We start from the raw sequence: 7,433 nt of genomic DNA, 5'->3' as shown, positions 1-7,433 counted from the left end.
AGCATTAAAGGACCTTCGTCCTTCGAAGCATTATCCCCTCTCGGATATAATGAATCTTAGACGAAGGTTATGAAGAACAAGTCCTCATCATTCATAAATATAAAAATTTACTTACAAGGTGTAAAATCAAGCCACATATTCATTTTATAATGAAGATATAGATACTATCAAAGTTTGTATTACATCGATACCTTCGGCTTGCTTGAAGGCAATGATGTGAGAGAAGTTACAATTCAGCGTGAACAGTACGGGAGTACCGTTCACCTATTTATAGGCACGGGACACAACCCGGATAAAAATACATTTGTGACCTTAACATATATACATAATCCTGATACAAAACACGAGGGATTAACCGGTCTTTGTCCACTTCAGCTCAACATTATGGTTGACCTTCTCATTCTCATGGAGATTAAATTGCCCTTATTTATATCCCGTGATAGAGAAATGCCCCATGGAGAATCATAGATCGAGTCTCTATTGCCTTCTCTCACTACCATAATCTGTCTCTTTGCCATTTGCTAAGAGCATTGTCGAGTGCCACCCTCGACAAAGGAAGACTCTCGGTACCGACGGCCTTTACCGAGGGTACAAACTCGGCATAGCCAGACACTCGACGAAGGGTGACGCTCGACAAAGGATCATATGCAGCCGTCTATAGCTGATGACCGTTATCTTTGCCGAGCGCCAGGCGCTGACACTTGACAAAGATGTTGTGTTGCCGAGTGTCAGGCGACACTCGGCAAAGAGCGATGTGCCGAGTGCCCACTGACAAGCACTCGGCACAAATTATTTTAATATTTTTTTAAAAAAATTGTCGAGTGTCGGTCCAGCCGACACTCGCCAAAGTATATTTCTATTTTTTTCTTTTTCCAGCCAAAACTTTTTGTGGTTTGTTTCCACAGTGTAGACTTACATGTTCCATTTTTGGCACAATTATACAAGTGTTTGCTATAACTATTAGATTTTGTTCGTTTCATTGAATTTCCTCTAATAATTCAGATTTGAACTACAAGTCACTCGAAAAATGGAAAACTGTGAATGCATAAATGATATTCCTGTTACTTAGCACAAGTTACGGTCGATTTCAGGAGCAGACCAGAATTTTTGCCGAGTGTTTTCCACGCTTTGCCGAGTGCTTCAGACACTCGACAAAGAAGTTGATTCCGGTAGTGTCAATGTCTGATCCTTTGATGATTTGCACCGTCATCACATTGCAAGAGAATTAGTATTGCATTGGCTAAGTATCGTCGTCGTCACCCTTTCTTATCACATCTCCTATTTCAAACTTTACTCTGTAAATAACACAATCGGTTGTACAAAATAGTATCTTGTATGGTCATATGCACAGTCTACTACGAACAGCCTTATTAGGATGCATGTTATGATTCACGCACGTCTCAATCAAAATACTACACAGTAAGTGTGTGAGTACATGTTATTTTGTCCAAGCAGCATCATCGATGGCTAACATGCACTACCGGAATCGGGCGCTTTGCCGAGTGCCTAAAGCACTCGGCAAACCCTAAAAAACACTCGACAAAGACTTTGCCAAGTGTTGCACTCAGCAAAGAGGGCTCGGCAAACAGCACATCGACAAAGGCCTCTTTGCCGAGTACTTTTTATCGGGCACTCGGCAAAGACTTTGCCAAGTGCCAGTAGGTACTCGGCAAAGAAAAGCGGTTGTCACGGCGCTGGGGTGACGGAGACGGTGCCTTTGCCGAGTGTTCTAGGTGACACTCGGCAAAGAAGTTACCTTTGCCGAGTGTCTCCTAATACACTCGACAAAGAAGTTACCTCTTTGCCGAGTGCCAGGGCCACAAAACTCGGCAAAGAAGCTATACAAGTGACCAAGTATTGGTTCTTTGCCGAGTGCTATGGCCCTGACACTCGGCAAAGCACCTCTTTGCCGAGTGTGACACTCGGCAAAGTGACCAGTATACACTATTTTATTTGTTTTTTCTATTCCATCCAAAGAAACAAAAGATACCACATATACATCACATATATACATCACAAATATCATCACAGACATAAATATCCAACACAAACATAAATATCCAAGTTCTCAACACAAACATTAGTATCAAGACCATAAGTCTCATAAGTGTCAAGCTCTGACATAAGTATCCAACACAAACATAAGTATTCAACACAAGTTCTGAAGTCACAACACTAAGAACATAACTCTCATCGAGGTGGGCGGCTGGTGTGGTGCGGCGATGGGCCGGGCGATCCATGAGGGTTGTTGGATGCCGCCCAGATTGGCCCTGCACAGAGAAGAGATTGCATGTGTTATACCAGATGCATTACCAACATCTAACTACAATTTTGATACTTACAGGAGTATGGAACAGTGCAGGGTAAATTGTAGGGAACAATGGAGGTGGCAGAGCGAAACCCTGTGTGGCGCCAAGGCTCTGCATGTATTGAAACATCACCGCCATCCTCTCCTGATCTGCCAGGCGGGCCTCCCGCTCTGCCTCCATCCTCGCCTCCATCTCTTGGCGTTCCCTCCTCTCTTCTTCTAGCTGGGTCTGTAATATTCCAAGCCAATGTTATAGTAACTCAAAGAGAAGGTATATAACTCAAGAAATTATGAGTTATAAAAGCACTAACCTCGAGTTGCTGTATGCGATGTTGTAAGCTGTCGTGCTGAGGTTGTATGGCTGGACTCGAGCCCGTGCTCCTTGCTCGCACCTAAGACAGAGTGGGAGTGGACGACGAGTCGATTGCCCCATCGGCAATCCAATATCGCCCATGTCTCTTGCCTCCTCCGACCCTCATGAGCACATTGGGGTCGATCTGCTCGATCCTCGGATCGTATTCTGGGCCATGGACCTCCTGCACCATGGCAGTGTAGTCATGAAGACAGCTGTAGACGGCGGGGTTGTTGTACGTCTCGGGCCCATCATCCGGGTTGTAGGTGACGTCGGACGTCGCCTTGCCCTTATGGGCCATAGCATAAGCCGAGAAGATGGAGCAAGGCTGGCTACCATGTGACGCCGACTGCAAGAAAACCAAAGAGATAGTTAGAAATAATATCTAATCCAATGCTATATACCTAAATAAAAAAAGAGGACATACCCATGCTTCTGCATATTGGCCTAGGCTGTGGCTGCCTTGGTGGTGGGAGGGACCTTGCATCATCAGACGTCGTTCCCGGCTAGCGTTGTGCGCCTCGTCCCACTCAGGCGAGCACCACCTATCCACCATCTGCTCCCAGCACAGAGGATGTGTGGTGCACCAATATGGAATCATCTACAAAGTAAACACGTACACTGCATATCAGAAGATAAAATTAAATTCATGCATGGAGTACTGGTACCAAACATGCATGACTTTACCTGCAGGTACTGGTCCTAGGTCAACGACATGGTTTGGGCTTGCTGCTTGGTCACCTTCTCTCCAAGGACGGAGCCATGGTAGCTGACTATGGCCTAGATTCAGGCCTCATAGTGCATGTCCACGACGAGCTTCTTACAGCTTGTGGTGGCCACCACATCCGCCCTAGCCTCGTATCTGAAGAAATCCTGCATAAAAATGATGTATCCATACATTATTTCAAGAATGTGCAACGAATGCGACATATTTTACATTATATTAAGACATACCCACAGCTCTTGCTTCACCCGCTCCGCCTTGTTATTGAATTCCCGACCGTCCCAGTCTACTGCATCGGGGGCAACGGCGTAGTGGTCGTAGGTGTAAGCTGGGCCCGTCACTCCGGCGTACTCAACCAGTCCAAGGAAGTGTTCCCTGCACAGCAGGCCGAAGATACCATTGGGGTTGCGACGATGACCCCCAGCATTCTCCACAACCGTCCAAGACCGGTCCAAGTGATAAGTAAAAAGTATTAGTTTATATTATGATTTTGAACACATAATATGAAAAAAATGAAGAACATAAAGTTACATGCTTCTCCCCATCCGGCCGAATCAGCGGCCGCCTGTCCCGAAGTATGGGACGCTGAGGGAGACTCACGGGACCTCACAGGTAGACGCTCCTCGAACCTGAGGCGCTAGAACCTGAGGCGTCGTGCTGAGTGTCGTCATCATCCTGCTGCTGGTCGTCGTCGTCCTGCTGCGCTGCCTGATGTGCCTCGTGCTGCTCTGCCTCGTCCGCCGTCCTGCTCCTCCTCCCCCTTCTCCTCCTCAGCCAACCGTCCACCATCTTTGTCCAACAACCTGCAATTAAGAGTAAACAAATAATCATATATAAAAAGATGTATTTAAAACAGGTGCAAAATAAAAAAACCTATAGCATTACATCGATTAAAAATAATCTTCATATATGTCGGGGTTAGCCGGATCATAACTCTCATCATCACTATCAACCATTTCATAGTCAACACCATCTGAAGGCGCAAGTTCGTCATTAGTGTCATTGCCTTCAAGGATTACTAAGCCATTCTCATTTTGCACCTCATCATTCTCCTCATCAACAACCATTTCAATATCTACATCCATTCTGATAGCTTCGGTTAAGTCTATCTCAAATCGCCCTTCTAGCCCATCTTCTTGGAAGAACTCTCTATCATATGTGTGCGGGTCTAAGTTATAATCTTCATCATTAGGAACAGGTAATCTCTCGTGCGGTGATACCTTGTACACAACGTCCCAACCCTTAAGATGTTCTTTCGTATGGCACGCATATGGGAGATAATACACTTGGGTGGCCTATTGGGCCACGATATAGACATCGTCTCCTGGTAAGGTGGAATCTTGTCGAATTTCGACTATCTCAAGATTAGAATGTGTCTGTCTCATCACTTGAGGGTCAAACCAATGACATTTGAATATCACTGGAGTAAGAGGTTTGGAACCATAAAAATTGAGTTCATATATTTCTTCGATTCATCCAAAATAATCGACATCGCCAAGGCCGGGCGTAAAGACTCCAGAACACGTTGTTTTCCGATTAGGCCGACTTTGATCGTAGTTTGTTGTGCGAAAACGGTATCCATTGACATCATACCTAGAATATTTCTTGACCCTATAAGCAAAGTCGATCGTTGGCTACTTGTCTCTACTCGGCACTCATAGACGGATCTCTTTTGCCCTGCAAGTATTCGCAAGTTATAAGATGCTAAATTGAGTTCATAGACGGATCTCTTTGACAAACTAAGCACGTACCTTACGTTTGAACCAAGAAATGAAATTGGGCAATCCATTTCTCGCTCCCTTTCTAAGAAGAGTGTCATATTCCTGTGGAGTTGGATCCCTTGATCGATGCAAGAATTCATGAAGAAATTGTTCCATGTATGGCGTCACCTCTTTAAGGTTGGTCAATACATATAGCATGATATGCCGCCACTCTTCATGTGTCAGGGTCTTGGTGGTCGAGCCACTTGCGCTTCCGAGTTGGCCTCGAAATATGCTGAGGTCGATTCGTTGCCGCCATCATTGTAACGAGGGGGTGGATTATGCACACTCGGTAGTTTGCAACCACGGTCCAAGATAACTCTTTTGCACAAAGCTGACGGAAGAAATAACTCAACTCTGAAAGCACTAGCCAGACATGTTCAGGGACATAGCCTCGAACCATCGCAAGAAGAATCCGTTCAATCCATATGTGGAAGTCATGACTCTTCATCCCTAAGACTCGTAGAGTAGATAAGTTCACCCCCTACTCAGGTTAGCTGCATACCCATCAGGGAACATCAACATCTTGATCCACTGAAGTACTTCCTTCCTCTGGGCCCTACTTAGGACGAAATCAGCCTAAGGCCTTCTCCATTTCTTTCCACCACTTGGCGGCTTCATCTCTTCGTTTGGTCTATCACATAACGCTGCCAGATCCACTCTTGCCTTTACGTTATCCTTTGACTTATCAGGAATGTCCATAATTGTTGCCCAAAGTGCCTCGACAACATTCTTTTCAGTGTGCATCACGTCAATGTTGTGTGGAAGGAGCAGATCGTCATAATAGGGGAGCCGAGTCAAGCCCGACTTATGTGTCCACATATGCTGCTCACCATATCCCACAAAACCACCTTCTGTATTGGCCACGAGCCCATCTACCTGTTGACGAATTTCGGCACCAGTCATCGTTGCAGGTGGGCGGTCTGTCACTACGACACCTTTCATAAAGTTCTTGATGTCTAGGCAGAATGGATGGTCAGGAGGGAGAAATTGTCGATGTTTATCGAAGGACGAATATTTGCCACCCTTTTTCAACCAAATGAACCTGAGAGCTTCCTTGCAAACTGGGCATGGTGAACACACCAGACGCAGAATAGCCCATACGCCAGTAAGTCATGCATGGAGTACTGGTACCAAACATGCATTCTGAAGTTTGTCTTCATTGCTCAGTCATACGTCCATACCCCTTCCTCCCAAGCTCGTACCAATTCATCGATCAAAGGCTCCATGTACATGCCCATTTTATTCCCCGGGTGTCCGGGAATTATCAACGACACGAATATATTCTGCCTTTGAAAGCACACACCAGGGGGAGATTGATTGGGATAACAAACACGAGCCAACATGTGTATGGGGCAGCGCTCATTCCATAGGGATTGAACCCATCTGTGGCCAGTACAACACGTACATTACGAGCCTCTTCAGCTTTCTCACGGTGAATGGCATCAAAGTGTTTCCATGCTTCACCATCGGATGCGTGCACCATCTTGTCAGGATTGTATCATTTTCCATTTTTGTGCCATGTCATCTGTTTCGCGGATTCCTCGGTCATGTATAGACGTTGGATCCTCGGTATGAACGGAAGGTGCCGTAGGATTGTCAAGGGAATGTCGAGCTACCTCTTCTGTCCATCACCAGAGTCTACCTCCATAAACCTAGATGATTTACACTTGGGACAGTACTTTGCCTCCGTGTATTCTTTCCTAAATAGCACGCAGCCCTTCGGACAAGCATGTGTCTGCTCATATGTCATCTTGAGTGCACGAAGGAGTTTCTGTGCCTCGTACATGCTCTTTGGCATAATGTGATCCTCCGGAAGCAGGCTCCCAATAACCGACAACAAGCCATCGAATGTGTCTCGACTCATGCTGTACTGCGACTTGAACGCCATTACACGCCCAATGGCATCCAGTTGAGAAACCTTTGTCTGGTCGTGAAGGGGCTTCTGTGCCGCGTCAAACATGTCGTAGAGCGCCTTTGCAGTCGACTCTGGCTCGTCATCCGTACATCCTCTGGCGTACTGTGCCTCGTGATAGTCATTCAACATATCCACTACCCCTGCATCGGCATCTTAATCCTCGATGCGTTGTCTCAGCATCTCCTCTCTCGTACGATGCGCTTCACTATGCAAGATCCACCGAGTATAGCTCGGCGTAAATACATTCTTCCAAATATGTTCTACCATGGACTTCTTTGATTTTATTTTTTGGGTGGCACATTTGCTGCACAGGCATGGGACTAGACTCGCTCCTTTAGCAGCTTCGCCATATGCCCGTTCCACGAAATCAT

Source organism: Zea mays, chromosome 6 (genome assembly GCF_902167145.1).
Source record: "Zea mays cultivar B73 chromosome 6, Zm-B73-REFERENCE-NAM-5.0, whole genome shotgun sequence".
Classification (NCBI taxonomy): Eukaryota; Viridiplantae; Streptophyta; class Magnoliopsida; order Poales; family Poaceae; genus Zea; species Zea mays.
Note: the sequence above shows the minus strand (reverse complement) of the source record.